This window comes from Schistocerca gregaria, chromosome 2 (assembly GCF_023897955.1).
Source record: "Schistocerca gregaria isolate iqSchGreg1 chromosome 2, iqSchGreg1.2, whole genome shotgun sequence".
NCBI lineage: Eukaryota > Metazoa > Arthropoda > Insecta > Orthoptera > Acrididae > Schistocerca > Schistocerca gregaria.
Genome location: NC_064921.1, coordinates 222,311,127 through 222,327,980, shown reverse-complemented (window position 1 = coordinate 222,327,980; position 16,854 = coordinate 222,311,127). Strand labels below are relative to the sequence as shown.

At 43.2% G+C, this 16,854-nt stretch overlaps 1 protein-coding gene across 1 annotated transcript in view; it reads right to left on the bottom strand.

Annotated features, from left to right (window-relative positions):
- LOC126336722 (glutathione S-transferase 1-1-like) overlaps positions 1–15,728 on the bottom strand; it is an 89,478-nt gene extending 73,750 nt beyond the window's left edge. The window contains exon 1 of the mRNA XM_050000705.1: positions 15,611–15,728. The gene's annotated coding sequence lies outside the window, so the exon portion shown is untranslated. The remainder of the gene's footprint in view (positions 1–15,610) is intronic.
- Between the last annotated feature and the right edge of the window lie 1,126 nt (positions 15,729–16,854).

The window sequence follows — 16,854 nt, the reverse complement described above, 5'->3', positions numbered from 1 at the left end:
GCGGTACTGAAACTGCCGGAGCGTCCTTCTTCTTGGACACGTTCCGGTCCTTCTTCTCGCGTCTGTCCTTTGGCTTAGAGGGCTGGGAGAGTTTCTCTGAAGGAGCGTCGGAGGCTGACGACGACGCAGAAGCCCTACGACCAGCAGGTGGATGAACCTTCAGCCACTGGCTGACATCCGGCGGGGTAGCAGAAGAAGCGGAAGAAGGGAGGGCCCCGAGGGACCCCTTCCGCGAGAGAGGAGCCGGCAGAGACGACGCCGGCGGAGACGACGCCGGCAGAGAAGGGGGAGGGGGAGGGATCGAGCCCCCTGGTTTTGGAGCAGATGTCACTCCTGAAGCATGTGCGGGGGGAGTGACAGAAGGGGGTTTGCCCCCAACTGCTAAGGGGGCAACAGAGGAAGGCTTGCCCCCAGACACAAGGGGGGCAGACAGAGATGGACGGCCCCGAGGGCCAACTGAAGGCGGCACAGAGGAGGCGACAACTGCCGCCCGCGAGGGCGACGATAACGTAGCTGCAGCATAAGAAGTTTGAAGAGGGACAGGATGCAACCTTTCAAATTTCAGTTTTGCCTCGCGATAAGTAAGCCGGTCCAGGGTCTTAAATTCCATAATCTTCCGCTCCTTATGAAGAACGGGGCAGTCCGGCGAGCATGGAGAGTGGTGTTCCCCACAGTTGACACAGACAGGCGGAGGCGCACATGGAGAATCGGGATGGGAGGGGCGTCCGCAATCTCGACATGTGGCACTGGATGGGCAACGGGAGGACATATGCCCAAACTTCCAGCACTGGAAGCACCGCATCGGGGGAGGGACGTATGGCTTGACGTCACAACGGTAAACCATTACCTTGACCTTCTCAGGCAATACAGCACCCTCGAAGGCCAAGATAAAGGCACCGGTGGCCACCCTGTTGGTCTTGGGTCCTCTGTGCACACGACGGACAAAATGCACACCACGTCGTTCCAAGTCAGCTTTCAGCTCGTCATCGGACTGTAACAAGAGGTCGCGATGGTAAATAATCCCCTGGACCATATTTAAGCTACTGTGGGGAGTGACGGTAACAGGGACATCTCCCAGCTTATCACACAAGAGCAACGCCCGTGACTGGGCTGGGGAGGCCGTCTTGAGGAGGATGGACCCATTCCTCATTTTAGACAAACCCGCCACTTCCCCAAACTTATCCTCCAGGTGTTCCACAAAAAACATAGGCTTTGTCGAAAGAAAGGAGTCACCATCACTTCTACTGCAGACAAGGTATTGTGGTACATAAGGCTCCTGCTTGGCAAAAGATCTGCGTCCCTCCCATGGCGCAGCCAACGAGGGGAACGACTGAGGATCATATTGTGCAGCATCGAATTCAATTTTACCTCGCTTAGAGACGCTGGTGGCAGTGCGGCCACCAGCTTGCTGAGATTTATTGCGCTTCATTGCGCCACATCCGCCCAGATGCCACCTACTCCGAACGAGGGCTCTCCCCAAGGGCGCCACCCAGCCAAAGCAACGGGTACCTGGCCGATATCCCATTGCCCGGAGTCCCCGTGCCCCAGACAAGATGGGCACATACTCCTTGGCATGCATGGGGAGGAAACAGCTCTGGCATCTGTAGTGCGATCCCTGCGTGGTCAGGGGGCTACCACCAAGAGGGTACATGACGACCCCACCACAACGGACTGGCTACCGTGCTGGATTTTAGGTGTTGAAAGGGTCCACAATTGCCGTGGGCGCTAAGAAGGGGATTGCGCACAAGACGAGGAGGCAACCCAGAAGACATGGGGTGTAAATCCCTCCACACGACAATAGATAGCATGCAATATGGAGGTGCACGATGGACCAATAGGAAAACACCACGTAAGGCGTCCTTCCCCAAATGGCACGCACTAACAACGGAAATTTTGAAAATGGCAGGTCAAACCCAAGTGGGGACCATCACATAAGGCCGAAACTTTGAAGACTCCTTTTAGTCGCCTCTTACGACAGGCAGGAATACCGCGGGCCTATTCGTACCCCCGAACCCGCAGGGGGGGGGGGAAGGGAGTGAGGCAGGGTTGTAGCCTCTCCCCGATGTTATTCAATCTGTATATTGAGCAAGCAGTAAAGGAAACAAAAGAAAAATTTGGAGTAGGTATTAAAATCCATGGAGAAGAAATAAAAACTTTGAGGTTCGCCAATGACATTGTAATTCTATCAGAGACAGCAAAGGCCTTGGAAGAGCAGCTGAACGGAATGGACAGTGTCTTGAAAGGAGGATATAAGATGACCATCAACAAAAGCAAAACGAGGATCAAGGAATATAGTCAAATTACATCGGGTGATGCTGAGGGAATTAGATTAAGAAATGAGACGCTTAAAGTAGTAAAGTTGTTTTGCTATTTGGGAAGCAAAATAACTGATAATGGTCGAAGTAGAAAGGATATAAAATGTAGACTGGCAATGGCAAGGAAAGCGTTTGTGAAGAAGAGAAATTTGTTAACATGGAGTATAGATTTAAGTATCAGGTAGTCGTTTCTGAAAGTATTTGTATGGAGTGTAGCCACATATGGAAGTGAAACTTGGACGATAAATATTTTGGACAAGAAGATAATAAAAGCTTTCGAAATGCGGTGCTACAGAAGAATGTTGAAGATTAGATGGGTAGATCACATAACTAACGAGGAGGTATTGAATAGGATTGGGGAGAAGAGTTTGTGGCACAACTTGACAAGAAGAAGGGACCGGTTGGTAGGACATGTTCTGAGGCATCAAGGGATCACAAATTTAGCATTGGAGGGCAGCGTGGAGGGTAAAAATCGTAGAGGGAGACCAAGATATGAATACATTAAGCAGATTCAGAAGTATGTAGGTTGCAGTAAGTACTGGGGGATGAAGCTTGCACAAGATAGAATAGCATGGAGAGCTGCATCAAATCAGTCTCAGGACTGGAGACTACCACCGCCAACAACAGCAACAACTACATTAAGGGAGCGCAGTACGTGTGCTGTATACATGTGGGATTTTTAGGATAGAGAAATCAGTCACACGACCGGTGAAATACGTTCTGATTTCAGATAGGGATGAGTAGCAGAGCCATTAATTGAAACCATTTGGTTTTTCGAAATATTTTCGCTGAATTGAGGATTCCTTTATCATCAGCTGTATTGGGTACAGCTGTACTACCAATCAGTGACATGAAAATTTGTGCCGGACCAGGACTCGAAACCAGATTTCCCGCTTATCGCGAGCGGTCGCCTTGCCATTCGGCTATCCGAGCACGCTCCTTGGGCCGATTATGTGTCACACTGTCTACATCATTACGTCATAGTCTAATTTGCTTACGATAAGCGGGAAATTCGATTTCGAGTCCCGGTCTGGCACAAGTTTTCATATGTCAGTGATAGGTAGTACAGCTGTACGCAATACAACTGATGCTAAAGGAATTCGCAGTTCAGTGAATATGTTTCGTTAAATATTTAGACAATAGGATTGTCAAAATTCGCAAAAACAAATCTGCATTCGTCATGGCAGAGCGGAGATGGAAAATTTTAATATCTTACACCTGGGGCAACACCCATGAAAGGGTCCCAGAGCTTGACACTCTTTTGAGAGGTAATGATGCCCACATAGTAGGGCCAGAGAGCTAGCTGCAATCATATATTGACAGCAATGAAATTATGCATTCCGATTGGAATGTATATCCCAAAAATACATTTAATGCGGGTGGCGAAGGTGTGCTTATTTGAATTTCTAATCGGGTAACGAGATTCATGGTGCACAATTCTATTTACAAACTGCTTAACGGCTTGAAGGAGAAAGAAAAATTTTGTTTTCAGTATTTCAAAAAATTACGGGCAGAATTAAAAATTAAAATTCTCTCATAACCTGCCCATTAAGAGATATAATCTTACGTCAAAGGTTTAAGCAACAGGATAAGGATGACAAACTGTAGATGTCTTGAGCCAGCGTAATTCACCGCCCAGAAATATACGGCCTATTTTCATTTATTATTTGAGAATGAGAGCCCATAATCATTTACAACAATAAACTACACATATAATTTCAAACCTTGAAAAAACATTTTCCAATTAACACACGCACCCAGCAGTAAAACTGCCACATCAAGTATTATGTTTAATTTGTTAGGTCTTCACTACACACCCTATTCGCAACATATTTTGCAGACAGCATCCTTCTACACCACTGAATGTACCTGGAAAATTATATCATTGTACGATGCATAGTTTAGGATACATGACGTCGTTTAAGTATTGACATGCATGGGAAACTAGCTTTTCTTAAAACGGAGCGCAAATTCCCAGACTATACTGATCCAGTGTCTGACCTTTTCTAAGATTTCTCTCGTTTAGATGCTCAGCATCAAATATTTAGCCCATTATCTCATCCGTAAAGTAACCAGAATTAAAGTAAGCCATATATACAGGGTGACAATTATTGAACTATAAAAAAGAAACCTAAATTAGTTACAAACTACGGCGTCCACACACTTTATACAACATAAAAACGTCACTACAGATATTCAGATTTAGGTTGTGACATGTTCTGTATGTCTGCCATCATTGGCGATGATGTGGTGCAGACGATTAGCGAAATTCTGCATGACCCGCCGAAGTGTCGGAACATCGATGCTGTCGATGACCTCCTGAATGACTGTTTTCAGCTCAGCAATGGTTTTGTGGCTTTTGCTGTACACCTTGTCCTTAACATAGTCCACTAAAAGGAGTCACTTATGTTCAGATACAGAGAATATGGCGGCCAATCGATGTCCATGCTACTGGCTTCTGGGTACCCCAAAGCCAGAATGCCGTCCCCAAAGTGCTCCTCCAGGACATCACATACTCTCGTGTTTCGATGAGGTCGAGCTGCGTCTTGCATGAACAACATTCTGTCGAACTCAGGATCACTTTGGATAACTGGGATGAAATAATCTTCAAAAACCTTCATGTACCATTCAGTAGTCACCTTGCCATCAAGGAATATCGCACCGATTATTCTGTGACTGGGCAGTGCACACCACACAGTCACCTGTTGAGGACGAAGAGACTCGTCGATCGCGAAATGGGGATTCTCAGTCGCTCAAATGCGTAACGAAACAGATTCATATCAAAGCCCTGTTCGTCAATTCTGGGGACAATAGTGTTGGCGAAACACAACCGCTGTTCCATGGCCCTGGGGCTTATAGGCTAATAGGTTTGCATTTTGTATGAGAAGAGGTGCAGGTCTTCAACAACAACAATTGGTCATCGTGTCTCCCAGCTGCTTCCCACTTATTGTGCAGCCCGTCTGCTCAGTTCTCTGGGGCTAGTTTTAAACACACCGTGTGTTTTATCGTTGTTTTCAGGCGTTTCCGCCCTTTTTGGACGACCGACACTACCAAAAATGTCATCACGAACACTACCCATTCTCTCAAACTTGTGAATCAAATTCTTGGTTGTTAGTACACAAGACTAGTGTCTTCAGCTTGAACCTTGTCGCTAACTGCCTTTGAGTCGAAGTTGGGCTCTTATTGCTCGCATAATATGACGTCACAAGAGCTATACGCCCAGGCACAGTGAGCCATAACATTTTCACGTGCGAATGGCCGGCAACAACAAGGCGCCTGCGCATACTAATTGCCATCATGCTCCGCGGTCAGCCGTGCATCTGAACGTCCGAACGCAAACTGTTCAGTATTTATGACGATTTTATTTCATTTGATTCAATAACGGTCACCCTGTAAAAATAATACGAGGTTATCAAGTGAGGTTTGTCCGGATTCCGAATGTGAAATAATTTGAGTGAAGATTACTATTAAAGTTGATCAAACAGGTGTATCTGATGTTTTCATGGAACCACCAGCCCCGCCCCCTGCCTTGGGACCCGTAGGAGCATACCATTTTAGAGGAAAACTTTGAGTAGGTTGCGCCTTGAACCCACTAATGTGGACGGGAAACTCAAGTGAATAGGTTGTGCAGTAGGGACAAGGAACCGTGTGTGTTCCAAGTGCCTTTTCTGAAAATTACTTTGAGCTGTTAATCACAGACCCACTTCGTAAAGCTAACATCTTGGATCTCTTGCACACAGACAGGCACGAACTTTTCGACTCTGTCACGCACCCAATCAGTGATCATAAGGCCTTTACACCATCGTTGAATAGAGCTTAAATAGGCATGTAAAGAAAGGTAGGTAGATGTTTCTTGTTAGTAATTGAAACAAGGAGGACATAAGATGAACATCAACAAAAGCAAAACGAGGATAATGGAATGTAGTCAAATTAAATCGGATGATGCTGAGGGAATTAGACTAGGAAATGAGACAAAGTAGTAAAGGAGTTTTGCTATTTAGGAAGTAAAATAACTGATGATGGTCGAAGTAGAGAGGATATAAAATGTAGACTGGCAATGGCAAGGAAAGCGTTTCTGAAGAAGAGAAATTTGTTAACATCGAATATAGATTTATGTATCAGGAAGTCGTTTCTGAAAGTATTGGTTTGGAGTGTAGACATGTATGGAAGTGAAACATGGACGATAACTAGTTTGGACAAAAAGAGAATAGAAGCTTTCGAAATGTGGTGCTACAGAAGAATGCTGAAGATAAGGTGGATAGATCAAGTAACTAATGAGGAGGTATTGAATAGGATTGGGGAGAAGTTTGTGGCACAACTTGACTAGAAGAAGGGATCGGTTAGTAGGACATGTTTTGAGGCATCAAGGGATCACCAATTTAGTATTTGACGGCAACGTGGAGGGTAAAAAACGTAGAGGGAGACCAAGAGATGAATACACTAAGCAGATACAGAAGGATGTAGGTTGCAGAAGGTACTGGGAGATGAAGAGGCTTGCACAGGATAGAGTAGCATGGAGAGCTGCATCAAACCAGTCTCAGGACTGAAGACAACAGCAACAACAACAACAACAACAACAACAATTGAAACAAGAAATATATTTCAGATTACCTGTGCGGTCAGCATGAAACATTCGTCTTCAGGGGAAAATGTTGAGCGGAAATGGACAAGTTCACGAGTATTGTACAATACGCCTTAGACAGGTACCTGCCAAGTTTAGTGAGGGATTGTGAAAACGCAACGTCGTTCGAGAGCCGGGTTGGAAAGCTGTTCCGAAGGCAAAGCTATTTTCACTACAGATTTAAGCGTGGCTAAAGCTTCATAGGCAAAAACCAAACGAAGCCAAAATACGCGTAAGGAGACAATGCATAACGTGTTCAACTAATTAGAAAGTAAAATTCTGTCTGCGATCTGACAAAAACCCTAAGAAGTTTTGCTCTTTATGTTATATCAGTTAACGGATCAAAGCTATCTGTCCGTCTCTGTTCATAATGGCACCCAAACGGACAACAAAAGGCAGAAGTACGAAAGTCCCGTTTGTAAACTTGTTTCACTAAGGAAGATATTACTGCTGTTCCTCTCTTAAATCGTTGCACGAACGTCAAAATGACATAACGAAACAAGTGTCCAAAGGACATTGATTCAACTGGAATCACTTCATAGAGGAAAGGCCACTGGATCTATTGAGACACCCATACGATTCTACATTGAGTACGCGAATGAACTTTCCACTCTTCTAGCAGTAGTGTACCGTAAATCGATATAGGAGCAAAGCGTTCCAGATAGTGGAAAAAAGTGCAGGATGTCGAGAAATATCTTCGAACTGTAGACCTACGTCGCTGTCAGTACGTGTTAGAATTTTGGAACACGTTTTATGGTCGCTTATAATGACATTTCAGTAGACTGAAAATAATCTCTCAGCGAATCATACCGATTCCCAAGTTCTACGAACATGGAAACGGCAGATATTGAGGTAATCTATTGCAGAACAGAGAACTAACTGTAACAGCTTAGTAGCGGAAAAGTATCAGGACCAGATGAGATACCTGTCGGATTCTACAAGGGTTAAGCGAAAGAGCTTACTCCCCTTCTAGCAGCAGGTTATCGTAGACAGCTGGAGCAACGAAGGGTACCTAGCGACTGGAAAAACGTGCAGGTCATTCCCCTTTTCAAGAAGGACCACAGGACACGATTAGACCGATATTGTTGATATCGATCTGTTGTAGAAATATGGAACATATTTTACGCTCTAAAATTAGTACGTTTTTAGAGGAAGAAAGTCGTCTCTAAAAAAATGAACATGGATTCCGCAAACACAGCTCGCTCTGCTCTTCCATGAGACGCACAGCGCTGTAGAAAACTGCGCTCAGGCATCCGTGCACCTTGACTTCAGGAAGGCATTTGACACTGTCCCGCACTGCCGTTTAGTGAAGCAAATGAGCTTATCGAATATCGGACCAGATTTGCGAGTGGATTCAAGACCTCGTTGCTGATAGAACTCAATACGTCGCCGTTAACGAAATCAACAGTTGTAAAGGTAATTTCCGGAATACCCCAAGGAAATGTATGATCGTTACTGTTTAAAATGTATATAAGTAATCTAGTAGAGAGCGTCGGAAGATATATTAGATTGTTCAGAGATAATACGGTTGTCTATAGCACAGTAGCAGCGCTAGAAGACAATATCGATTTGCAGAATAACCTGCAGAGGATTGGTGAATGGTGCAGGCTCTGCCAATTGACACAGAACGTAAATATATGTAACACTGCGTACACATAGGAAAAGAAAGTCACTACTGTACAACTACACTGTTGATGGAAATTGTTGTAAACAGTATCTACCGTAAAATATCGAGAGCAGATTCACAGGAAGAGTCTTAAGGAAACTTAGGTCATCCACGATGTAAGTGTCTTACAGGGCGTTTGTTCGACCGATTCTTTAGTATTGTTCGTCAGCATGTGATCCTCACCTAGTAGGATTGACAGAGGATCCAATGAAGAGCAGCGCGTTTCGTCACGGGAATCCGGTAAATCTGATCATACATTACGTCCTCCCACGTACATATCACGCAATGGCCACGACGAGAAATTATAGCCAATACAGAAGCTTACCGACAATCATCATTCCTAAGTCCCATTCGCGATTGGGACAGGGTAAGGGGTATCAGTGCACCTCTGTCATGTACCATGAAGTGCCTTTCGAAGTTGATGTAGATGAAGCTTCCAGACGGCGTTCGATACAGATTCTGCACTGCCACCTTCTAATATATGAGCATACGGAAAATCAAACCCAACTGTGTGATTGGGTTGAATTCCCAATGAACAGAACAGCATGTCACCTAACGGAGACCTATCTTCAGACGTAATAGTAACTTCAAGTGTACCTCAAGGAAATGTTATAGGAGAATTACCTTTCACAAATCATACAACCTAATGGGCCTAGTTAGCTTGAGATATTCCACGATGTTTCTGCAGATTGTGGGGATCCTGGTGGTGATAATGACTTGGTGGTGGTGGTGGTGGTGGTGGTGGTGGTGGTGTGCCCGGAGAAGTCACAGCGCTAGAAAATTGTAACGATATGCAGGGAAATTTGGAGAGAAGCTACGCCTGATGCAGGGATTGGTAGTTGAGCTTTAACATGAAACAAATATAACGTATTGCGCTTAAACTGGAAGAAAGATCCATTATTGTAAGATTGCACGACTGCAGAACAATCACTGGAAGCAGCCACATCCATAAAATACCTATGAATATGCGTGCAACGACATTAAACGAATCACAGGTAAGGCAGACGCTAGACAGATTCATTAGAAGAATTCTCGTTAAGTGTAGTCTACCCACGACGGAGATAACTTACAAAAACCCCGTTCGATAGATACTTAAAATTTGTTCGTCGTTTTGAGATCCGTTTCAGAGAGAACTGATGACGAAAGAACAGAAAATCCAAAGAAGAGTAGCGCGTTTCGTTGCAGGTGCGTTTACCAAGAGCGAAAGCATCCCTGACAGTCAGCTAATTCCATTCGCATACGCTACAAGAGTGTCGTTCTGTCTCTCTGTGTGGTTCACTGTTAACATTCCGAGAGGGTAAGAACTTAGAATAGTCAACAAATATATTGCTTCCTCTTAGGTAGGCTAAATCTCAAGAAAACAAACTGAAGGTAAAATTAGAGAAATTCAAGCTCACAGGGGTGCTTACTAAAATCGTTCCTCCCACAGGTCATTCGCCACTAGATCGTGAAAGGAAGCAGTTTTCAGTGAACATTCCAGCCACAGACGTAGATGTAGAGAGAGACTACGTAAATAGAGTTATGTGTGCGAAAAATTTTAGCAACAGAATATGACGTTAATTAAAACTTCCGGGCTACGAGGCCGTGATCGAACAGTAGAAATTCTTCCTCCTGACGTTTCGTTGCCAACATCTTATGAGAAGACATGACAGTTCAACAAGCATTTTAGAGAACACGGAATACGATACCACAACAAGAAAAAAATATTTACATCCATTAACATTATTACGACGCAGTGGTTAGCACACTGGACTCGCATTCGGGAGGACGACAGTTCAATCCCGTCTCCGGCCATCCTGATTTAGGTTTTCCGTGATTTCCCTAAATCGTTATGCCGGGATGGTTCCTTTGAAAGGGCACGGCCGATTTCCTTCCCAATCCTTCCCTAACCCGAGCTTGCGCTCCGTCTCTAATGACCTCGTTGTCGACGGGACGTTAAAACACTAACCACCACTACCACCATTATTACGAACCAAAACGGATGCATAAACTTGCCAACACATCTTAAATTTGCTCAATGTTCCCGGTATGTCATCTTGAAAGAGAGCTTCTAAACATCATAAAAGCGGAAATATTAACCTTAAAATTAAAAGGCAAGTGAGCGTTCATGCCATGAATTCTACTCAGTTCAAGTAACATACTCATCAGCTTTAAAAGGCTGCAATTTCCAGTAAGATTAATGTACACTGTAATTATCAATATATCAAAATGCAAACCATTTCAATGCTGCGGAGTGAATTTAAAAGATTCATGTTCCTCGAACTATATGTAGTAGGCGGCCATGTTCGCGTGTGGGTCAACCTCAAAAATATTCCTCTTTGCACCCGAAAGCGAAAGCCAATTGTATTTTATAACAACATACTTTGAGTAAGTTAGATGCTACACAAATGAGATGATTACCTTTTTTCCCCCCAACTTGAAGCGAGTCCTTACCACATAGTGACACGCTAAAAGCAAAAGACGAGATTCGCTATTTGTGCATAAAAGAAACTGACGATGACAGGTATAAAGAGGATATTATAGCCAGACTGGCAAGAGCAAGAAAAGTGTTTCTGAAAAAAAGGGGGGGGGGGGGGGAAATACCATTGAAATAAAATGGAAGTGTTCCGAAGTCTTTTCAGAAAGTGTCTTGAGTTTATACTATCATGTAAATTAAATATGGATTCTCAGTGGCATAGATAAGAAAATATAAGCTTTTGAAATATGGTACTTCAGAAGAATGCTGAAGATTAAATGGGCAGAAAGAAAAGTATTTTGTTGCACAACTTGACTAAAAGAAGGTATAGTCCATAGGTTACATATGGAGTAAAGTTGTGTGTGTTGTGATAAGCAGGCCCAAGTGACGATCGCAACAGTACAGCACAGTTATGAGAAAATTGGAGAAAAGAAGTGCTGACTGAGATGGCGACAGGGTTGCTAAGCGAAATATTGTGCCTGTTGGACACGAAGAGTTCATCTGTAGAATGTCCAGTCAACAAATACACTGGGAGGAGGTAAATCGTACAATGCTACAACGTCGTAAGCAGTCAGTTCAGCAACTTTACACTTGCTGTCATTGCAAATGTTGGAGGAAAAAAAAACAGTTTAACATGCTTTGCACATTGTCATTCCGTAATGCTATGTGATACGGTGTTTTGGTACAAACTTTGCTTTAGAAATAAGAATTTTGGTGCACAAAAGCGTGCTTGTGGTGTTCACTATAGATCGTCTAATAGAGAACTATTTAAGGATTTAGGTATTTCAGTTAGAACATCAAAGTAAATATTTTCTCCCGTGAGATTTATTGTAAATGAACTAGTAGATTTCCGAAGGAAAAAGTGCTGAACTGCAACACAAAAATTTATATTACGTTTTATGAAAACTAACTTCGGCTCAGAAACGGGCGAATAATAGTGCTACCAAAATCTTTGATGATTTATCCTACGATATTAAAAGCCTGACAAACAGCAAAGCTAAACTGATAGTAAGTTAAAATAATTCCTCCTGTGCGCAACTCCTATTTCACAGAAGAATATTTGAAGACCTAGCTTGTTTGAAATTCTGTTATTAAGCTAAACTTTCTTTTCTGTTACGTGACTCATCTACAAATGGTCAGTATGCAACCATATTTAAACAGAAATTACCAGTAAGTAAACTGACTCCTTCCCCATCACAACGATGTATAGTGCAATAAGGGCATGTAGCTTATTAAAAAGTAAGAAAATATTCCTGACCTGTAGACATGCGTGTGCACGATTTTGGCCTCGGGAGAAGCTCTGTACAGTTTCAGTCCATTAGCCGTATTATTGTTGCTGGTGTAATGACTGCAGTAGTTCCCGTCAGTAAGTACACATTCGGCGCCAGCATTTAGCTACTCACCTTGGGGCAACACTACACCCAGTTCTATGTTCGAGGCCAAGATCATGCACGCGATTGCCTGAAAGTCACGAATATTTTAGTTTCATTTAATAAGTCACGTGTCCCATGTGTCATTTGCACGATACATCGCAGTGATTAAGAACAAGCCAATCTAATAACTGATAATTTGTGTTTAAATATGTTTGCACGCTGACAATTTACAGATGATTTCAGTTAAAAGAATGTTTAATAATAGAATTGTACTAAAGCTAAAAGCATAGTGTCGCCCAAAGGCGAGTAACTGGCGGCGAATGTTCACTTCACTGGCCGAAACTATCGCAGCCATTACAACAATAGCAAAACTTTTGAATTAAAACTTACGTAGGTTACTGATTGACGAAACCTAAAATAATAGACACGGTCTGCCCAGCACCTCGTAGCGATAATCCTGCGTGTGACCATTTGACATGGTTTCCGACTAATGTTTCAGTGCTAATTAATTGTTCCACTTGGGCACCGGTTTTTAGTCTATTTGCCATCTGCAGCAAGCCATAGGATTGATCGAATCCCTTAATTTCTTTCACGAACAATGAAATACCGGTATGCCTAGTTCTAGATTTTGTTTCTTTCAGGATCTGCTATTCTTCCTCGATGCCGTTCGAAGGGAATTTCTGTCTATGTGTGTCAGAGTTACCTACTTTTATATGAAGCTAACCCGTTTCCAAATTGTCCGTTTGTCTACTGCAGTTCACTCTGATCTTTTTCTTGCCTTCTTAGTCTATTTCGTGATAAAGCCTAGGATATATTATCGAACTGAAAATCTGTTGAGAGTAAGAGCGCAGAGCACGTTATGATATGTAGAGCTACATCTACATCTACATCCGTACTCCGCAAGCCACCTGACGGTGTGTGGCGGAGGGTACCCTGAGTACCTCTATCGGTTCTCCCTTCTATTCCAGTCTCGTATTGTACGTGGAAAGAAGGACTGTCGGTATGCTTCTGTGTGGGCTCTAATCTCTCTGATTTTATCCTCATGGTCTCTTCGCGAGATATACGTAGGAGGGAGCAATATACTGCTTGACTCTTCGGTGAAGGTATGTTCTCGAAACTTCAACAAAAGCCCGTACCGAGCTACTGAGCGTCTCTCCTGCAGAGTCTTCCACTGGAGTTTATCTATCATCTCCGTAACGCTTTCGCAATTACTAAATGATCCTGTAACGAAGCGCGCTGCTGTCCGTTGGATCTTCTCTACAGACACACAACTAACAGCTGCTGTGTATCAAGGGATTGTGAAACTGCCATTTACTATTAATAAGATTAACATAACTTTGCTGACAGTGCTTTCATGAAACTTCCTGGCAGATTGAAACTGTGTGCCGGACCGAAACTCGAACTCGGGACCTTTGCCTATCGCGGGCAAGTGCTCTACCATCTTATGTATTTTGTCGTAGCGGACGTCACATGACATCCGTTGAAGTTCGTTGTTGATCCTTTCAGTCAGTTTTTTTATTGCAGAGACCAACCAGAGCTCTCTGACCGAACACGCTGAGCTATCGTGCCGGCACCGTCTGAGATACCCAAGCAAGACTCACGCCCCATCCTCGCAGCTTTACTTATGCCTGTATCTCGTCTCCTAGAGCACTTGCCCGCTAAAGGCAAAGGCCTCGAGTTAGAGTTTCGGTCCGGCACACAGTTTTAATCTGCCAGGAAGTTTCATATCAGCGCACACTCCGCTGCAGAGTGAAAATCTCATTCTGGAGGACTTTCATATACTTCAGTGTGGTTAAAAGACAGGTAAATAGCCTTTAATATAGAGAAATTTTATACAGACGCATTATTCATCAGGTTGTGATTTATTGTTAAATTTCCGAGAACTAAAACTCCTAAAAGAATCAAACAATATCTCTTCTTTCAAAATTAATCTTGCGCAGTGACCATGAAGGTCAAATCGGACACAGCTGAAATCTTATGGAGGCTTACCAATGGTTGTAATTCCCGTGCACCATTCATGTCTGGGACGGGACAGTGACAATGGTGCCTGAAGCACCGTACCCCTAAGGTGGCTTGTGGAGTACAGAAAAAGACGGTAGAAAATGGAAATCGGGAGTTTTTCCTAAACACCTTTACGGCCAATAGTGTAATGCGTCTCTGGTGTGAGAGACAGACTGGGTTAGCAGTAAACATTGAACGTAGACGAAGGGCAATGAGAATGGTCACATGCTTGTTTTAGTGTTCTGAGAACTTAACTGAAACGCCGAAAGTCTTAGCTGGCAGGCATTCGAAGAATGACGCGATATTTTTCACGAAATTTCCAGAAACAGTTTTCACCGTGGAAAGATCGTACCTCTTTCGGGCCCCTCACGAGTCAGATTGCTACATGAAACGCACCCCTTATACGATTTCGGCTAATAACAACAAACGATATAGACACTAACGTATGGCGATTTTACCTAACATCGTTCGCTGTCTCATGAAGGGCGTTGGACCGCAGACTGAATCTATGTATAGAGAACAGTTGGGAAAAAAAACACGAAAATTAAGACACCGCTTAGATTTCCACCTCTGAAGTCAGTAGGACACCATACTCATAGTCGGGAGCAGGGGACGTCATATCCCTACATAGCCTATCAAATACAGTGCAAATTTAAATTATTTCTGGTAAATGCTAGAATAAACCTTTGAAAACGCCACACTAATCACTTATCATAATCCTTTTTATGGACTAGTACTGTACTTCGTCTTTAACGATCCTGTCGAGAAGTTAGACTAACAGTCTTTCATTCTATCCATACAGTCTAAAACATCTGCAAAGTTTTAAGACAGGACATAGTTTGGGAAAGGCTTGTTGTTCACGTATTTCCCGTTGTTTAATTTCTATTTTTAGTTAGAGGATAACATAGGTGTTAGCATTTCAAATACGGTATTTCTCACACAGCTTCAGTTCGAAGTAATCACACATCTGAAGGCTGCGCTAAGCATTTTGCCCCTCTGGTAGATAACTACATTCTACAACCGAAGAATTTGCTGCAAATAAATTTAAACAAAGATACAGCATGCAAGGTACGTTTTAAAAGGATTCAAAGCTCTACACGTCTTGGGTGAGAAACACGTAACCAAATAACTGAAAAAATTTTTTCCTATTTGTAACGACTAAGAAGCTGCGCGCCTTACCTCTTCGTCCTCACTGGCGTCTCTAATGACAGCGAGCCCCGAACTGAACTCGCTGTGTGTCCTCTCGTACCCTCAGACGAATCTCTCGACACCGGTGTGGCATTGCTTGCTTTGTGTTTTAAGAAGCTTGTCCTTGACAGTCACGTGACGTAATTCCACGGAGCAATGCCCGCTTACCAGCCAGCTGAACATGTTGACAGCGAAGCAGCCCACGTAAAAGACGAGGAGAAGAATCGTGCAAGGTGTATATGAAGTTGTATTATAGGTGGGAAGCATTTCGTACACCACACTCGTAGGATGACATGAATTAACGATAAGGATATATCGAGAACAGGTACTGCACAGCGAACAGTCGGCGATCAGTACAGTTGTAATCATCCATTTAATTCAGGTATTGCAGTCACATGTGGCATCTCCACACTTGCTGTCACGGAAAACATCCAACGTGTTTACCTATGCACTTACTTGAAACGGCATTTCGTGTGGAAAGGATGTACATTACCAATCGTATACGGCCTAGCGTACCTTCAGAGACGTAATCACGTACAGTAATAATGTTGAACACTGCGATGCATAAACTGAAACAATTGCTTTCTGTGGCATCGCAAAGGAAACAACGGGTGAGGAGAGAAGGGGTGGGGGTTTGTCGGTAAAGTAGCAGTAGTTATAAAGGATGACAATGTAACACGAAGTTTTCAACAGTTCAGCACCGGAGGAAGTGCTGTATTAACGGCAGGTGCTCATTTGTGATATCTTCCAGCAAATAAGTGATTAGTACAATTTATTCTCGACGTATGGTGAAGAAAAACATGGGCTGAGGTATCGGGATATAAAATATGTTGTGCAGTATTCATAGGGCCTAGTACGATAACTAACAATGTTGATAATTCGTAGTAAAGCAGATACATGTGAGTAAAAAAGTAAAGCAATAAATTTGAATTACAATATCCCATCCCAGGAAGATGTCACTGCGCCAATCACAGGACGAATTGTCATTATTTTAAAATGTGTATCTATTAAATTATGCCCACAAGTAGAATCACTTCTGCGCTATTAGATAAATTTTTGGGGCAGATTGGCTTCTTCATAGCACAAAACATTTACAAACCTCTATGTAAAATACTCTTTCCATTCTGTCATTGCTGTGACGTACTTCTTTGAGGTGGTTAAATACGTACAGAAAATTATGGAGACAAGACAGATGCTCCGGTACTTTAAGTGAAAGAAAATCTACTAACATAAAC